The following is a 17926-nucleotide window of genomic DNA, read 5'->3' on the forward strand; positions in this document are numbered from 1 at the left end:
CAGTAATTATTTTTGAAAAAGGACAGTAGTGAAGTACATTAACTCTGATGCCTGAGCCTAGGGAAACAACACAATTAACATGTACAGTGACATTGGACTATGATTCCATGTGATTAAACAAGACCAAATATGATATATATTCAAAAATATTTTTTATATATAGATTTGTTTATCTTTTTTTCTTCATTTTGATTTAGTTTACATTAAAAAGATTTTTACAATTCAGAAATTTAGTCAGTGCAACATATACAGTTATTGTAATACAAAAAGAATGAACAGACACAAGAATGAAAAAAATAGTGAAGAAAAAACTTATAATAAATCAGAAATGATTAATGAACAGATCAAGTTAGCAAAGCGGTAGATGTAATCTCAACGCGCGTTTCGGCTATTGCCTTCTTCAGGAGTCCGTCATTTGCAAGTAGAATAGAAAACATTTGATCATTATAAAAACCTAGAGAATAGAAAAATCCATGTCACATTACAATTATCAGATAATATCTTGTAATAGTCCTTTCAATACTGTAATACCCTAGGCCTAGGTCAAATTCATTGAAAGTGTTACTATACATTGATACGATATAAGATAAAACAGCTGGAAATCAGATATAACTCAAATTAGTGCGGTTCAAATTTATAGAATAATCTTATGTGATGGAGATTATTTTCTTTATAACAGGTAGAGACTCTTTATATTGAGAGCATTATATATTTAAAATGTTCCCTAGTAGAGAGAACGAAAAGGTTGCTTATCCCAACAATTCATTTCTCAGTCAGACATTTATAGGAGTCAGACAGGGAGTATCATAATTACCTGGAGAAAATATATCGAGACAACAATGATAGTATGAGTTGGTTGTCGATTAGAAAGGGAGAGCTGTTTGAAATAATTTGAGAGCCCGACTTGATGGCAGATGAAGTTGTTTGAAACAAGGATCTACATGGGCGAGAAGTTATATAATTATCTCATCAAAGTTACATGAGATATATGCTCCTTTTTTGGCGGAACACAGAATAGGAGACTAATAGATTGTTACTTACATAAAAACTGGCCACTGTATTTCAGATTATGATGCAGCGTGATGACAACTCTGTGTTTAAAAGCTAAAACAAATAACGCAACTGATTAGGGTGCTCACAGTCTTAGTAAAGAATGCATGCTTCTATTTTAATGTTTGATAAAGAAGATACTAAGATTACCACGATAGTTGCTGTTACTTACATAGATAGAAAGTGGAGTTCTAATTAAGGTGAAAAAGAACAGGTTCGGAATATACGGTCTGGTAACAGATAACAGATTCTCAGTCGGCTGTCGAAAAAAAAAATTTAATTATAGTTTACTTTGGATACTTTTGCTAGATGATTTAGAGTAGTTTGTAGAATATAATCATTTTTGTTGTTTAGAGAAAACGTAAGTACCTTGGAGCTCACTTGTATAAGGTCCTGTTCGTCTTTTCACAGAAGACCCATAGTCTACGATATTTTTTCTAGCAGTCCACCCCTGAGTTCTAGCTGTTTAGAGGGAAAGCTGGCTGATATTCTAAAAGGGGAAAACGGAATAGGATATATATCTAACAATCTAGATATCGATATAACTAGTGAATAGGTCGATGATGCAAAGGATTCGGTCGAATCTATCCTTACCTGATATAACACGATGCTTATACAGAAACGGGGGGTCTGCAGAACCGGAGCCGCTCGCCGCAACACTGGTTTGACCTGAATGCGGTAACCGGTCTGTTTAAATACGGAGTTTACAGATTTATTTAGTGCAGGTGTGAGAAATGGTGACGTGATCCTGTGCATACAATAGATGTGTCACCAGGGAGCCAATCAGTTTGCAGAGGACGCGTAGAGTCCGATGAAAAATAGGCGCATACTAATGACGTATTATAATGCGCTCATGGCTTTATATCCGAATAATTAGTGATTGTGGAATTGCATAAAGTTAACAATCATCTAGAATAAAACTCCATAAATATTTGATTTGTGAATATATCGCGAAGTACTATCGTCAAGGCACCATGAACATAAACGCTTTGACACGATTAATTATTTCAGGACGTGAATAGAGAAAAAAATAGGACAACTAAAAGTTAAACTAGCTGCCATTTTGGGTGTAGTGATCTCGTAGAGACACCCATAATAAGATGTATTCTTACTGACATTCCTTAGCGTTTAGAGTGGTATATGTTTCCATAGGTATCTCACTATTGCCTCAAATTATTGCCTGTTCCCAAGGAATTTCGAGGTTCAATCAGTTTATGACCGTGTTAAGTAGAAAAATCCAGTAAACTTCTCTTTTTTTGCGGATTTGTTCAGGACATAGTCCTGGTCTTGTGGATATGTTTTCTAGGATGAACCAACGTAAATCCTCAGGAGAATGTTCACACTCTATGCAGTGCGATACCAGTGGAGCATTCATTTTTCTGGTACGCACTGCAGATTTGTGTTCCGTTACTCTCTTATTTATTGTTCTGCAAGTTTCACCTACGTATCCTTTTTGGCATGGGCATATCAATAGATATACCACATTGCTAGTTTTGCAATTAGTCATAGTTTTAAATGTAATCTTGACATTATTAAATGTCAATTCTGGCCCTTCTATGGTCTGAGGACATATTTTGCAGGTTCCACATTTAAAATTCCCTATAACAGGGTTGTCACCCTAATCAGTTGCATTATTTGTTTTAGCTTTTAAACACAGAGTTGTCATCGCGCTGCATCATAATCTGAAATACAGTGGCCAGTTTTTATGTAAGTAACAATCTATTAGTCTCCTATTCTGTGTTCCGCCAAAAAAGGAGCATATATCTCATGTAACTTTGATGAGATAATTATATAACTTCTCGCCCATGTAGATCCTTGTTTCAAACAACTTCATCTGCCATCAAGTCGGGCTCTCAAATTATTTCAAACAGCTCTCCCTTTCTAATCGACAACCAACTCATACTATCATTGTTGTCTCGATATATTTTCTCCAGGTAATTATGATATTCCCTGTCTGACTCCTATAAATGTCTGACTGAGAAATGAATTGTTGGGATAAGCAACCTTTTCGTTCTCTCTACTAGGGAACATTTTAAATATATAATGCTCTCAATATAAAGAGTCTCTACCTGTTATAAAGAAAATAATCTCCATCACATAAGATTATTCAATAAATTTGAACCGCACTAACTTGAGTTATATCTGATTTCCAGCTGTTTTATCTTATATCGTATCAATGTATAGTAACACTTTCAATGAATTTGACCTAGGCCTAGGGTATTACAGTATTGAAATGACTATTACAAGAAATTATCTGATAATTGTAATGTGACATGGTTTTTTCTATTCTCTAGGTTTTTATAATGATCAAATGTTTTCTATTCTACTTGCAAATGACGGACTCCTGAAGAAGGCAATAGCCGAAACACGCGTTGAGATTACATCTACCGCTTTGCTAACTTCATCTGTTCATTAATCATTTCTGATTTATTATAAGTTTTTTCTTCACTATTTTTTTCATTCTTGTGTCTGTTCATTCTTTTTGTATTACAATAACTGTATATGTTGCACTGACTAAATTTCTGAATTGTAAAAATCTTTTTAATGTAAACTAAATCAAAATGAAGAAAAAAAGATAAACAAATCTATATATAAAAAATATTTTTGAATATATATCATGTTTGGTCTTGTTTAATCACATGGAATCATAGTCCAATGTCACTGTACATGTTAATTGTGTTGTTTCCCTAGGCTCAGGCATCAGAGTTAATGAACTTCACTACTGTCCTTTTTTAAAAATAATTGTGTGACAAGCTCCTGCAATCTCAGTCGGTCAAGCCGGTATTTGTGGACCACCTCCTCGTCAACCATGTCCTCCAGCACAGTGTATGGTCGATGCACATTCGGAGCCCTCCTGTGTGGGAATAGATGGCAGCAGATGTCAAATGACCAACAACGCATAGCCGTGCAACACTATCACATCAAGAGCACCACAATGCTAATAAGACATGTTGCAGACAGTGATGATATGTGTGACCGGGACAAAATATCATGAAATAGAGCACACTACACACAATGTACAGCCACAAAGACCATCCTGTGGCCTCACCTGTACAATGTAAAGTGCACACATATTAGAACTTTTTGCAACAACACATGACTGAGGGCCCATATGTGTACAAGCGTCCACACAGACACACATGTACGTGCACAAACAACATGAAATTTGAAGACACCCGACTTGTGTTCATGCACCCATGAACACACAGACAATGCCCCCTCAGCTGACATGCATGGGCACACACCAACAGACACGCATACACAGAATGCAAGTACTGACACATCATTGTTACTTGCACACACAAACAACACACTCACAACAGGTAATGAATGTGTGTACACACCCTTGAGGTACTGTGTTGATGTGTAGAAATGAACACGTGTGTCCACAAGACCAAACCGTCAACACATCAAAATGCACATCTGACGCTACTTTGGGCAACAACACTAGCCTATGTTGACCACTGGCAAGGTCTACAGTCAGAGCACATATTGAAAAAATGGACATGATTGTCGCACATGGACATGCTCCATAGACAACGCATCAAAATATCTTACAGCATTCCAGACATGTCCTGACACACTCGTACAACTAAGAAGTTTACATGTGTGCGGAGGCATGCAGTGTGTGTACATATGCCATCTGGGGAGGCCTTCCAGCAACAGAGGAGATGACCGATTACACGGCAATTAAGCATTACATATGCTGTATGGTCACTGACCATCCCGGTTGCACCCCGCTAAATGCATGTGCGCAACACCGCGGCGGTGCATCATTTGAAAATATTCACTCACTGGCGCCGCTATGGTGGTGCACACCTTCCGCGGTGGCGGTGCAGGCAAACACGTACATTTGATGATCCAATCTGAAATGGCAGTTGAAACAACCACTTACAGTGTTATTGCCTCACCCACCGCCAGTCCAGCCCGGTCACCCACCGCCAGTCCAGGCTGGTCACCCACCGCCAGTCCAGGCCGGTCACCCACTGCCAGTCCAGGCCAGTCACCCACCGCCAGTCCAGGCCGGTCACCCACCGCCAGGACTGTGCGGTGCCTGGACTGGCAGTGGGTGACCGGCCTGGACTTGCGGTGGGTGACCGGCCTGGACTGGCGGTGGGTGAGGCAATAACACTGTAAGTGGTTGTTTCAACTGCCATTTCAGAATGCATCATCAAATGTACGTGTTTGCCTGCACCGCCACCGCGGAAGGCGTGCACCGCCATAGCGGCGCCAGTGAGTGAATATTTTCAAATGTTGCACCGTCGCGGTTGCGTGCACATGTGGTTGCCGTTGTGTGAACGTGACGGTCCGTGCACATGTAGCCAATGGGAATAGGTAACGCGTTGCACGTAAGCGCATTCAAATATTGCGGAAGACGTGATCCGCCACAACAATGTGAGTCATTGGCTCTTTTTGAATGAAGCATCCATGGAAAACCAATTGCTGCAGACGTATGCCACTGGTATGAACTCAGGGCCCTATATATGTGTGAAGATTTCCTGCACACATTCACTGCTTCCAGCCACTGCTGCCTGCGACCGTCACCTCGACCTGCTGCTCCGGAGCTATCCAACTACTGATGCCTGCGACCGTCACCTCCACCTGCTGCTCCTGAGCTATCCAACTACTGCTGCCTGTGACCGTCACCTCGACCTGCTGCTCCTGAGCTATCCAACTACTGCTGCCTGCGACCGTCACCTCGACCTGCTGCTCCTGAGCTATCCAACTACTGCTGCTGTACTGCCACAGTCGTCAACCTTGACATGCAGGGAGTGCGAGAGACCCGGTCTCGTCCCTTCACCGCAGCGGAGCTGGATGTCCTTGTGGACGGTGTGCTCAGCCACTATGAACGGCTCTACGGTGCCCCCGGACAGGTGGTAAGTGAAGTGGGTAACATGTTGGTGGGCATGAGGTGGTCACTGACTCCTTGCTACTGCAAGCTTGGCGGTGTGCTGTGGGACCTTCACATGTGTTGTACTGCGCATGGCTGCATGAAGATACATGTTTCTGCAATGTCTATGATTGTCAAACAGTCCACTGACGTTAGCCTCTTGTCTCCCACCCTGGTAGGTGAAGCTGCACCTTCGCAAGGCCGTGTGGAAGACCATAGCACGTGATGTACGGGCAGTGGGGGTGTGCAATAGACGACACACACACTGCCACAAGCGCTGGGACGACATATCCAGGCTCAGCAAGAACGTTGCAGAGATGACACTGGGGATAATTCCGAGAACAGGCCGCCTTGAACGACGCACCATGACCCCTCTAATGCACCGTATCATTGCTGTGACGCATCCTGACCTGTCCGCCCGGCTGAGAGGGGATCCACAGCAAACTAGCGGTAAGCAGACTGTATGTGTCTGTAACTTGTGAGTGAATGCATGTATCTGTGCTCAGACACAGTAGTGACATCCGTGGTGCGTTTCTGATGCATATATTGCATGTTGGTGTCATTAGGGGAGTGAGCGGTAGCACCCATGTCCGCAAGGTGGACATGCCAGTTGATTAGTACTTGAGGATTCCAGGACATGCCGTTGAGGTCTGGTGTCCCATGGCATGACATGTGTGGTGGTCTTCATGCACTTGCCCTGTTTGTATGATGTACAGGTTTCACAGAAACCAACGGATCTATGATGTTTGGATGTGTGGTAGGGGTGGTTCGTGTACAGGATGGGTGCTACATGTCAATCGACTGTGAGGAACGGTGTGAGTTTTTTTCCAGCTTTGGCGGAGGGCACTGACACAGAGACGATGGAGATGAGTGGTGGTAATGCATCCAGATCCAAGATGACACACACGCAGACTGACACTGAAGATGGCAGCCACGGCGAGGGGGACAGAACCGTTCCAGAGGACTCACATGTGGAGACACCATCGCCCTCATCCTCAGAAAGTGTTGGTGAGTCCGCACTGTTGGCACAGACAGGGAGTGGGCAATCGACACCTTCAGTCAGAACACAGCACACAGGGCCCACACTGCCACCCACTGCAACATGTACTGCTCGTGCTTGCCAGAGGAGGGGGAGCAGAGTTGCCTTTGGTGCAGGAACCGCTGCCCCTGACCCTGTGACACAAAGTGCACTTTGTGCCGAGGCTGTTGATCTGCTGCGACAGCTGTGTGTGGGGCAGACCAACATGATCAATGCATTCCAAGACCACGATAGGAAGTTGGGGCAGGTGGTGGCATTCATGGAGGGGATGCATGGCGATGTTGCTGGTCTCCACAGAACAGTTCAGTCATTGGCAAACACTGTGTCCTCAGCCATTGTACAGTCGCATAGACAGGGTGCTACTTCTGTACAACCATCCACACCACATGATGTTACAGGGGAGAGTGAGTCATCAGACCAGGCCTCTTATTCAGGTAATTACACTAGGAGCAGCCACAGGCAGCAAGGCAGGGCACGGAGGGCACAGACACCATCCCCTAGGCCAGTGATCTCTTTATCCGAAGACGATGTGTCCAACACTGGAGTTGACACACAGGATCATCTAGGGGTGTGTGTGGAAATGGATTCACATGCTACACAACCATCCCCCACCAAAGTGACTCCCAAGTCAAGGCCACCTCCCAAGAGCAGGGACACTCCCAAGGACAAGGACAGTACCAAAGAAAGGGCACCTCCCAAGAGCAGGGACAATCCCAAGGACAAGGACATCACCAAGGAAAGGGCACCTCCCAAGAGCAGGGACACTCCCAAGGACAAGGACAGCACCAAGGAAAGGGCACCTCCCAAGAGCAGGGACACTCCCAAGGACAAGGACAGTACCAAGGAAAGGGCACCTCCCAAGAGCAGGGACACTCCCAAGGACAAGGACAGTACCAGGGAAAGGGCACCTCCCAACAGCAGGGACACTCGCAAGGACAAGGACAGTACCAGGGAAAGGGCACCTCCCAAGAGCAGGGACACTCCCAAGGACAAGGACAGTACCAAGGAAAGGGCACCTCCCAAGAGCAAGGTAGCTTCAAAGGAGAGGGACACTACAATGGACAAGTCTGAACCCAGGGACAGGGCACCGGCAAGGGATCAGGGCCATTCCAGGGACAGGACACCTCCGATGTCCAAGGCACATCCCATGGCCAAGGGTTCTCCCATGGACACGAGCACCATCAAGGACAGGCACATATCACCCCTGGCTGCACTGAGGCTGATGTTTAAGGAACGTACAACACATGTGTCAGCGGTGGAGTCCCCCATACCTCTACTCCCATCCACGCCCCGCAGAAGCAGAGGAAGGAGTACACTGTTGTTGCATCCCCCATTACACATGATGCAGAGGGCAGAAGGGAGGCACACAGCAAACGGCAGGCAGGGTCCAGCACGTCCCCAGAGAGAAGACCACCACAAGCACATGATACACCTTTGATGTCTGGTGATGCCACTCCACTTACCAGTCCAGGCATGTCCGGGGTGCCCCTACATTTCACAAAGAAACGGAGACACACCACTGAGACCTGAACACCCCAATGTCGCTCCAGTACAGCTGTCCCCAGCTCCCAGAGCCACCCTGCCTCCTGGCCCATACAGCCCTGTGGCTCATCATTTCAGTGGTCCTAGTGGCTCAGCTGCAGTTCACTCACATGTGTCAGGTGCAGGCATGGTATTTGTGGTCACTGTACAGGGACATGTCCGGGCAGTGTGTCTGGGTCTATGGCCCATGTGTCAGTCAGTAGATCGGTGGCTGTGTCTCACACTCCTGTTGCTGGTGCTGGCGGTGTGTCTGGGTCTAGGGCTCATGTGTCAGTCAGTAGATCGGTGGCTGTGTCCGAGGCGAGTAGTTCAAGCAGTCCACCAGATTCTGTGGTGTGAGGTTTAGTTGCCATCAGTCACATGTCATTTAACTTTGTGTGTACATTGACGTATGTAACCACCTAGGTATTATTCACTCCTTGTGACGGGTCGCTTGACACACGTACTTGGGCAGCCAATAATGTACCTGCTATGTTGGCCACAATGCCCTGTTGCAGTTCTGGTACTGCATTCTGCCCTCTCATTTGCTGCCAATGATGTACCTGCTGTGTTGTCCACAATGCCCTGTTGCTGTTCTGATACTGCATTCTGCCCTCTCATTTGCTGCCAATGATGTACCTGCTGTGTTGTCCACAATGCCCTGTTACTGTTCTGATACTGCATTCTGCCCTCTCATTTGCTGCCAATGATGTACCTGCTGTGTTGTCCACAATGCCCTGTTGCTGTTCTGATACTGCATTCTGCCCTCTCATTTGCTGCCAATGGTGTACCTGCTGTGTTGGCCAAAATGCCCTGTTGCTGTTCTGATACTGCATTCTGCCCTCTCATTTGCTGTCAATGATGTACCTGCTGTGTTGTCCACAATGCCCTGTTGCTGTTCTGATACTGCATTCTGCCCTCTCATTTGCTGCCAATGATGTACCTGCTGTGTTGGCCACAATGCCCTGTTGCTGTTCTGATACTGCATTCTGCCCTCTCATTTGCTGCCAATGATGTACCTGCTGTGTTGGCCACAATGCCCTGTTGCTGTTCTGATACTGCATTCTGCCCTCTCATTTGCTGCCAATGATGTACCTGCTGTGTTGGCCACAATGCCCTGTTGCTGTTCTGATACTGCATTCTGCCCTCTCATTTGCTGCCAATGATGTACCTGCTGTGTTGGCCACAATGCCCTGTTGCTGTTCTGATACTGCATTCTGCCCTCTCATTTGCTGCCAATGATGTACCTGCTGTGTTGTCCACAATGCCCTGTTGCTGTTCTGATACTGCATTCTGCCCTCTCATTTGCTGCCAATGATGTACCTGCTGTGTTGGCCACAATGCCCTGTTGCTGTTCTGATACTGCATTCTGCCCTCTCATTTGCTGCCAATGATGTACCTGCTGTGTTGTCCACAATGCCCTGTTGCTGTTCTGATACTGCATTCTGCCCTCTCATTTGCTGCCAATGATGTACCTGCTGTGTTGTCCACAATGCCCTGTTGCTGTTCTGATACTGCATTCTGCCCTATCATTTGCTGCCAATGATGTACCTGCTGTGTTGTCCACAATGCCCTGTTGCTGTTCTGATACTGCATTCTGCCCTCTCATGTGCTGCCAATGATGTAGCTGTTCTGTGCAATGGACTGTCGATGCACTTATCCCCTCTCATATGCTGCCTGTGATGTTGCTGTTCTGAGCAATTGACTGTCGATGCACTTACCCCCTCTCATGTGCTGCCTGTGATGTTGCTGTTCTGTGCAATGGACTGTCGATGCACTTACCCCCTCTCATTTGCTGCCTGTGATGTTGCTGTTCTGTGCAATGGACTGTCGATGCACTTACCCCCTCTCATGTGCTGCCTCTGATGTAGTTGTTCTGTGCAATGGACTGTCGATGCACTTACCCCCTCTCATGGGCTGCCTGTGATGTTGCTGTTCTGTGCAATGGACTGTCGATGCACTTAACCCCTCTCATGTGCTGCCTCTGATGTAGCTGTTCTGTGCAATGGACTGTCGATGCACTTACCTCCTCTCATGTGCTGCCTCTGATGTAGCTGCTCTGTGCAATGGACTGTCGATGCACTTACCCCCTCTCATGTGCTGCCTCTGATGTAGCTGTTCTGTGCAATGGACTGTCGATGCACTTACCCCCTCTCATGTGCTGCCAATGATGTAGCTGTTCTGTGCAATGGACTGTTGATGCACTTAGCCCCTCTCATTTACTGCCTCTGATGTACCTGCTGTGTTGGCCACAATGCCCTTTTGCTGTTCTGATACTGCATTCTGCCCTCTCACGTGCTGCCTCTGATGTACCTGCTCTGTTGTAAACACTGCCCTGTTGCTGTTCTGATACTGCATTCTGCCCTCTAATGTGCTGCCTCTGATGTACCTGCTCTGTTGTAAACACTGCCCTGTTGCTGTTCTGATACTGCATTCTGCCCTCTCACGTGCTGCCTCTGATGTACCTGCTCTGTTGTAAACACTGCCCTGTTGCTGTTCTGATACTGCATTCTGCCCTCTCATATGCTGCCTCTGATGTACCTGCTCTGTTGTAAACACTGCCCTGTTGCTGTTCTGATACTGCATTCTGCCCTCTCATATGCTGCCTCTGATGTAGCTGTTCTGTGCAATGGACTGTTGATGCACTTACCCCCTCTCGTGTGATGCCAATGATGTACATGATCTGTTGTACACAATGCCCATGCTCTTGGATATTCTGATATTATGCACCTAATATGTTGAATAAAGATAATAAATCATGTTTTGTGGTATGTCGTTGTCATTCCTAGTTGTGTACTTCAATTGTGTATATTTTTGTGAGATCGTCAATGTATTTCCTATGACAAGCCACTCCCCCTTCCAACGTCACAGCCCTGGCAAGTACTCCCCTTCCGGCAGCAATAAGTGAGTTGGCGTACCTGCGTCGTCGTCGATGATGGTCCATGACTTGTTGGTGGTGGAGCACGAAGAGTATCGGAAAGGCGTGCAGCGCTGGGTCCATGACTGCGATCTGCTTGTGGTGTGTATCTCCGCTGTGGTGATTCCGCCGTGTTCAGGCAGGTTGTTTTTCCGCTGTAATTTTATGTGTGTTTTCCGCCATCGTGATTTGGGGGATGGTCGGACACGTCATTCCGTACGGCGGTGTGTCTGGATTGGGTGCGTCCGCCGCATGGTCGGGTGTACTACCGCGGCGGTGCGTGCTCTCCCGCCGCGTACGGTAATTTGACAGGGTTTCCCATCCTAATATGGAGGACGGAGTGTCCGCGGCAGAAGGACAGAAAAAAGGCTTTTTCCGCCTACTCAAGGACAGCAGTCGTCCTTCCGTCCGCCATCCTAATGAGCCCCTAAGTAAGGTTAACCATCCCTCATAACTATGAACATAGGATAAGGGCATAGGCAGCAAGTTCTCACTTTGTTGCGTGACAGGAGGTAGCAACACACACACTCAACATTTTGTTGTATTATAAAAAGTAGGATATTTTTCTTCTAAGAAGAACTGCACCCCAAATACAACTAGTAGGGAAAGCAAGATTATTACAACAAACACTATCCTACTCTTAGTGGACCAAGAGGATCAAGCAGGCCGATCTGAAGTGGGAAGCGGAGCCGCAAAGGACTGCTCCTCATCCAGGAGAGGACAATCAAAGGGATACATTTAGAAAACTTCAAGGGCAACTTTGATGAGGCAAGGGAAAAGAAATGTTCACGGACTAGAGCCACTATTGCAACAAGAGTACCCGGGGGGCAAATGTCACCCAGTGTCCTTTTAGAGCCTCACTGGCAGGCTCCTATTGTTCATCAACGGCGGTGCTATGAAGCACTCCCAAAGGGGAGCTGCGTGATCGCATCCCTTGCTGAAAAAACAAATCCTCTTCTTTCAGGATAGGGCACCCTCCCTCCCGGGCAAGTACCTTCAACTATTCTGTCCAGTGTCCAGGGCAGTGCACCAGTGTTGTTTACTCTAGTTTAATACAGGCACCTTAGGTACAGCACCTGCACCCTAAGCTCAAGTCCTTCCCTAACTCCTAGACTGCTCGGCTGGTGCACCGTCCTTCCTTCAGTGCCTCAAGTTGTATTTATTGACTCCAGGCACTTTTTCATCAACAAAAAGGGGTAGAAACTCAAAATCAGGTGGGCATTGTGTATTGGAAACAGAGTGATCCGAGGCAGCCCTTATCACTGGAGGAATAGCCTCGAACAGGGCTGCGTCTCTCTCTTCGTCCATCCATGCTCACCTCAATAGGGCGTCAGAGAAGGGAACAAAGGGTGGCACCCTTTCGCACTCCTGATCAGCGATGCTGTTGTTGGCACAGCAGTCCTTAGATAGACAAACGTACAACATAGAATAAGATATAGACCACAATGGGTGCTATATTACACAGTGTCCAGCCGGACACAGAATTTAATCCGTTAGATAATTATACAATTTTACACAGTTAGCAAAAGCAACAATAGAGCGGGATGTAGTCCTGCATACAATACACAAAACAAAGAGAAGGTGTAAACAAACATTTAAAGGAATTCAGGCAAAAAGGAATGGAAGCTTTGAATGAATAAGAGATTACGACAAGCTATCCATAATAGTCACCACACTGGTTTTACACAATGGTTTAAGCGTGGGACTATTGAACTGGTCGACGACGTTTCGATCCCTTGCAGAAGAATAGTGGGATTATCATCAGGACTAATAAAATGATTGCCTGCGTATTAGTCAATGCCTTCAGGTGGTTTGCTGCTCACATATTCCGGTAGGGTGATGGAAGAACTGGTACATCACAGAGGTTGGTAGCAAGACCACTTTGTACGGGGACAACCCTGTTCTAGAGTGTGCTGTTGCTCTGGTAGATAATAAGGCCATGGGTAACGCATCTGGCCATCGCAATCCTGTGCTTTCTTGAATCTTTGCTAGTTTCAGTTTGAGAGTACCATTGTACTTCTCAACCAAGCATGCTGACTGAGGGTGGTTCGCTTTATGAAACTTCTGCTTAATATGAATGCAGTTGCACACCAATTCAATGACTTTTGAATTGTAGTCACTTCCATTGTCACTCCAAATCACGCGCAGCAATCCATAGCACGGGAAGAACTCTTTCAAAAGTGCCTTCGCCGTTGATGTATTCAATTTTTAGTGGGGTAAGCCTCAATCCATTTACTGAATGCGCAAATCACTACCAGTACATACTTCAAATAATTCACTCGTTCCATTTCGATGAGATCCATATGGAGAACCTTAAAAGGGAAGGAAGGCAGAGCAAAATTACCAGTGGGTGTAGGTGTACCTTTTCCAGGATTATGCTTCAAACAAATGATACAATGCTTCACTAGGTGTGTGGCTACCTTAGCAATATTATCATTCTGCCATACTGGGTCTAGTAGCTTGCATTTTCCTTTAGCACTGATATGCGCTGGGCCATGGCCCATGGCAACAACAGGGAACACGTAGGGATTAGGCAGTAACCATCGCTGTTTCCCAGACAAGTCAGTCCAACACCCATCCTCATCTAAATGACCTGTTCTCTCCTCCCACATTGCCAATTCATCTAGAGTCGCCTCAGCATTCTATTGTCTGGGATCCACCTAGCAGGACCTGCCACAAACATCTTTTAATCTTTGATCGAGCTGTCTCCTTAGCTCTCTGGTCTGCAAACACATTTCCTTTCCCAACATCATCTGTGATGGCTTTATGAGAGCTACATTTCACTATTGCTAACTTATGGGAAAGTGTTAATGTGTACAGTAATCCATGTATCAATGGGCCGTTCTGTATTCGCAGTCTATGAGAAGTTAAGAACCCTCTCTTCACCCAGAGGTGCCCAAAATTATGGGCCACCCCAAGGGCGTACTGGCTGTTGGTGTACATATTAACAGGCAGTCCCTCACTCAATTCTGAAGCCCTGAGAAGGGTAACCAACTCTGCAGTTTGGGCCGATTTGTGTGGGATACGGGATGCCTCAACTACAGTGTGTAGCGTTGTTATTGCATAGGCTGCAGTGGTGGTGCCATCTGGTAGCTTGAAACAAGAGCCATCGACATCTAGTTCCCCTTGGAGGTCAGATAAGGGAACATCAGTCAGGTCCACCCGTCAGGTCTAAGCTTGCTGGCATGCAGGTGTCCAAGGCAGGGGTTCATGCATATCGTTGGTGGTCAGGTTAAGCAGGGGTTTTGTTAGCAGGGAGTAGTTAGGGATCCAATGACGAAAATACAAAATTATTCCAATGAACACCCGTACCTCAGGTTGGGTCTTGCGAACAGGCATATTAGTAATAGCAGCTATGCATTCAGGTATTAGCCTGCGACCCTCCTTCAACAGTAGGTGACCTAAGTAGGTGACCTCCTGTCGACAATATTGAAATTTTGAAAGTGATACCTTGTGTTCATGATGAGCCAAATGCAACAATAATTTAAGTGTGGCTTCTTTGCAACAATCCTCAGTGTCCGAAGCCACAAGGAAGTCATCAACATACTGCAACAGCACATTACCAGGGGGAAGCTCCAAGGAATCCAATTGAGCTTTCAAAGCTTGGCTGCAAATACTCGGGTTTTCTGTATAGCCTTGTGGAGCACGGTAGAATCTAAAGCTTTGACCGGCTATTGCAAAACCCAACAGATATCGGCTATCTGTGTGGATCAGTATGCTGAAGAAAGGATTCTTTAAGTCAATCACGGAAAATCATTTGGCTGATGGGGGAATCATTCTCAGGATAGTGGTAATGTCTGGGACCACAAGGTATTGGGGAACCACTATTTTATTGACCTCTCTGAGGTTGATCACAAAACGGTAAGCGTCAGGGTGAGAATCAGAAGAATCCAAGGGCGTCTTCTTAAGAATAGGAAGAATAGGGCTATTACACACATTTGTCACTGTCTCTTCAACCACACCAGACTTAATCAAATTCTGAATTATTTGTAATAAAGTATTTTATCCTACCTGCAAAATCATATACTGGGGAATGTGTGGCAATTTGACATTGTCGTTTATCTGGATGGTGACCGGTGCGATCTGAAGCAACCCCACATCCGTGTCCCCTGTAGCCCACAATGTGCGTGGCACATCTTTGAACTTTGTAGGGAGGAGAGCATCTTTTGCGAAGCATTGTGTTGCCCAGGCCACCTGTGGTCCAATAGTCATGTATAGACCATCGGGAGAACACAATATTGTTGCAAGTGATCTTTTTAACAAATCCAGTCCCAACAAATTCTCCCCACAATTGGACGTCAATAGAAATGGTGAATCAACCGTGAAGGGACCAATAGTCATAGCAAGAGGTTTGGAAATGGGGCTAACAACCGGCACACCCATGAAACCTACTGAAACATTATTTTGGCCTGACAGAGCTGCCCCCAGGATCAGTGAACAGGAAACAGAGCTATTAATAACCCCTGAATCAACTAGAAAGATCTATAGGCACCAGAACTGGTTCCATGCCCTGTCCCCGGCTGTCCTAGCTGTGAGATAGCCCTGTCACCTCATCCATGTCATAGTCATCGTGATAGTACTGTCGACTTCGGGGGTTGTCAAAATAGTTCCCACTCTGCCTATTGTACGATGTATCCTATGATTGTGTCCCCCCTCGGCTTCCTCCTCCTCTTCCACGTCCTCTAAACCCTCGACCACTCGCGCCTCTCCTTTCTGCAACTACTCCAGACACTCATTCCACCTCCTGATTGCAAAATGCACATTGGTTAAGCCCAAGGAGCGCACGCGAAGCACCGCCCCTATTGGACCTGGGCAACCGCTGAGCTGAAGCAGAACCTCTGACTCGCCCCCTTGCAACCTGCTGCATCAACACCCTCATCTTCAAATCCTTTGAATTTTCTCCACCTTGTTTTTGTCCTCATTCTCCCTGTGCTCCTAGTACTGTGTCATACTCTAAATCATGGACGGGGATGATGTCATCCAAGTACTTTCCGAAGTCTGCAACCTGGTCACAAATACAATCTCGGGAAACAAAATACTGACAAATCTGTTCACAAACAAATGAACACCACCCTCCTGTGACAGATCCTGACTACTAAAATGTAGACGATACCAAAGGGTATGACAGACGGAAAATTTGAACAAATCAAACACTCACCACCACCACCAGTCAACTGATCTGGGTTTAATCCATTATCATTCTTTAGCTCACTCCACCACTGTGGCCCTATGCAAATCAGTCTGACCCTGTGCCTCATTGGAACAGTCCAGCCCAAACTGCCAAGCCATGTCTTCCCTGGACCAGAAACAAGCCTCCTGAGACTGGTTTCGGGTTCATAACCCTCATCAGCCAGGCTTTACTGAATCCAGTGGCAGAGTGAGAAATCTAGAACACCCCTTCAAATCTACTAAAGAAATCCGACACACTTTCTTCTGATGACATGCAGTTAACTTATGCCAATCTATCTTTTTGGCGGGATAAGTGAGTGCATGTAAGTGATAATATGCCCGGTAAAGCTAGGAGCTCCGCTTTTGGCTTATCACTGGGCGTATGCTCCTTATCCCATGCCTTGATCTCATCCCATGTGCCATACAACTCCAATGCATGATCCTGGGTATGTACCTGTCTCCATATATCCACCGGTACCAGCAGACAAAAGAACAATTCAATATCAGCTAACGTCATCACTGTGGAGGAGGCCACCTCGGTCAATACCTTATAATATGCAGTGGGGTTTTTCCAGGGATCTGGCAGCTGACTCTTTAGGGATAGTACCTCACTCCTCTTCCAAAGAGTGTAAATCCACTGCTCCTGGAACAGAGCATCAACCTGTGGTCTAATTACAGTGTCCGTGGAGTCACGCAGTTCTGGAATTTCAGGATGGTAAATGGGTCCCTCATAGGGTGCTGTGCCCCTATTGTCGGAACATTTTGGAACAGACTGCCACGGTACTCCACCAGTGTCGTTACATTGACAAAAACCTCATTAGGAGCCATACCTGTAGCATATTCCCTATCCCACATGTCGTAGATAATCTGCGGTGCAACTCATAATCTTTTATCACACGTCTTCCACACTATAGATCGGGTTCCGAGCCTACTGAGCAGCTTGATTCGCCACCATTCTCTTTCCTTCATCACCCACAGTAGAACGCACCAACACTTTCTCCCTGCGGTCTCACGCTGCTGCACTATTCGCTTGATAAATCCAACGCACGGGAGTCTCAGCATTTGACAGTATTTGGGGGGACACACTCAAGGGGGAACACGCATTGACATAGCCAATTGGTCTCGCTTTTGGGAGCTTAAAAGTGTTTAGCAATTCAGCACATGATGTTGTTGCACCAAGTATATAGCGCAGGAAAACTAAACACTTATAAGGTCCCACACTCGAGACCTATTGGCTATGCCAAGGGACATATCCAGAAAGAAAACTACAGAAGTGAAATAATATATTGAAATGAGAATGGAATGGCACTCTGCCAGGGTCATGTGCACCTAGCGCATC

The sequence above is a fragment of the Lissotriton helveticus genome, chromosome 3_1, assembly GCF_964261635.1.
Source record: "Lissotriton helveticus chromosome 3_1, aLisHel1.1, whole genome shotgun sequence".
NCBI classification, from domain to species: Eukaryota; Metazoa; Chordata; class Amphibia; order Caudata; family Salamandridae; genus Lissotriton; species Lissotriton helveticus.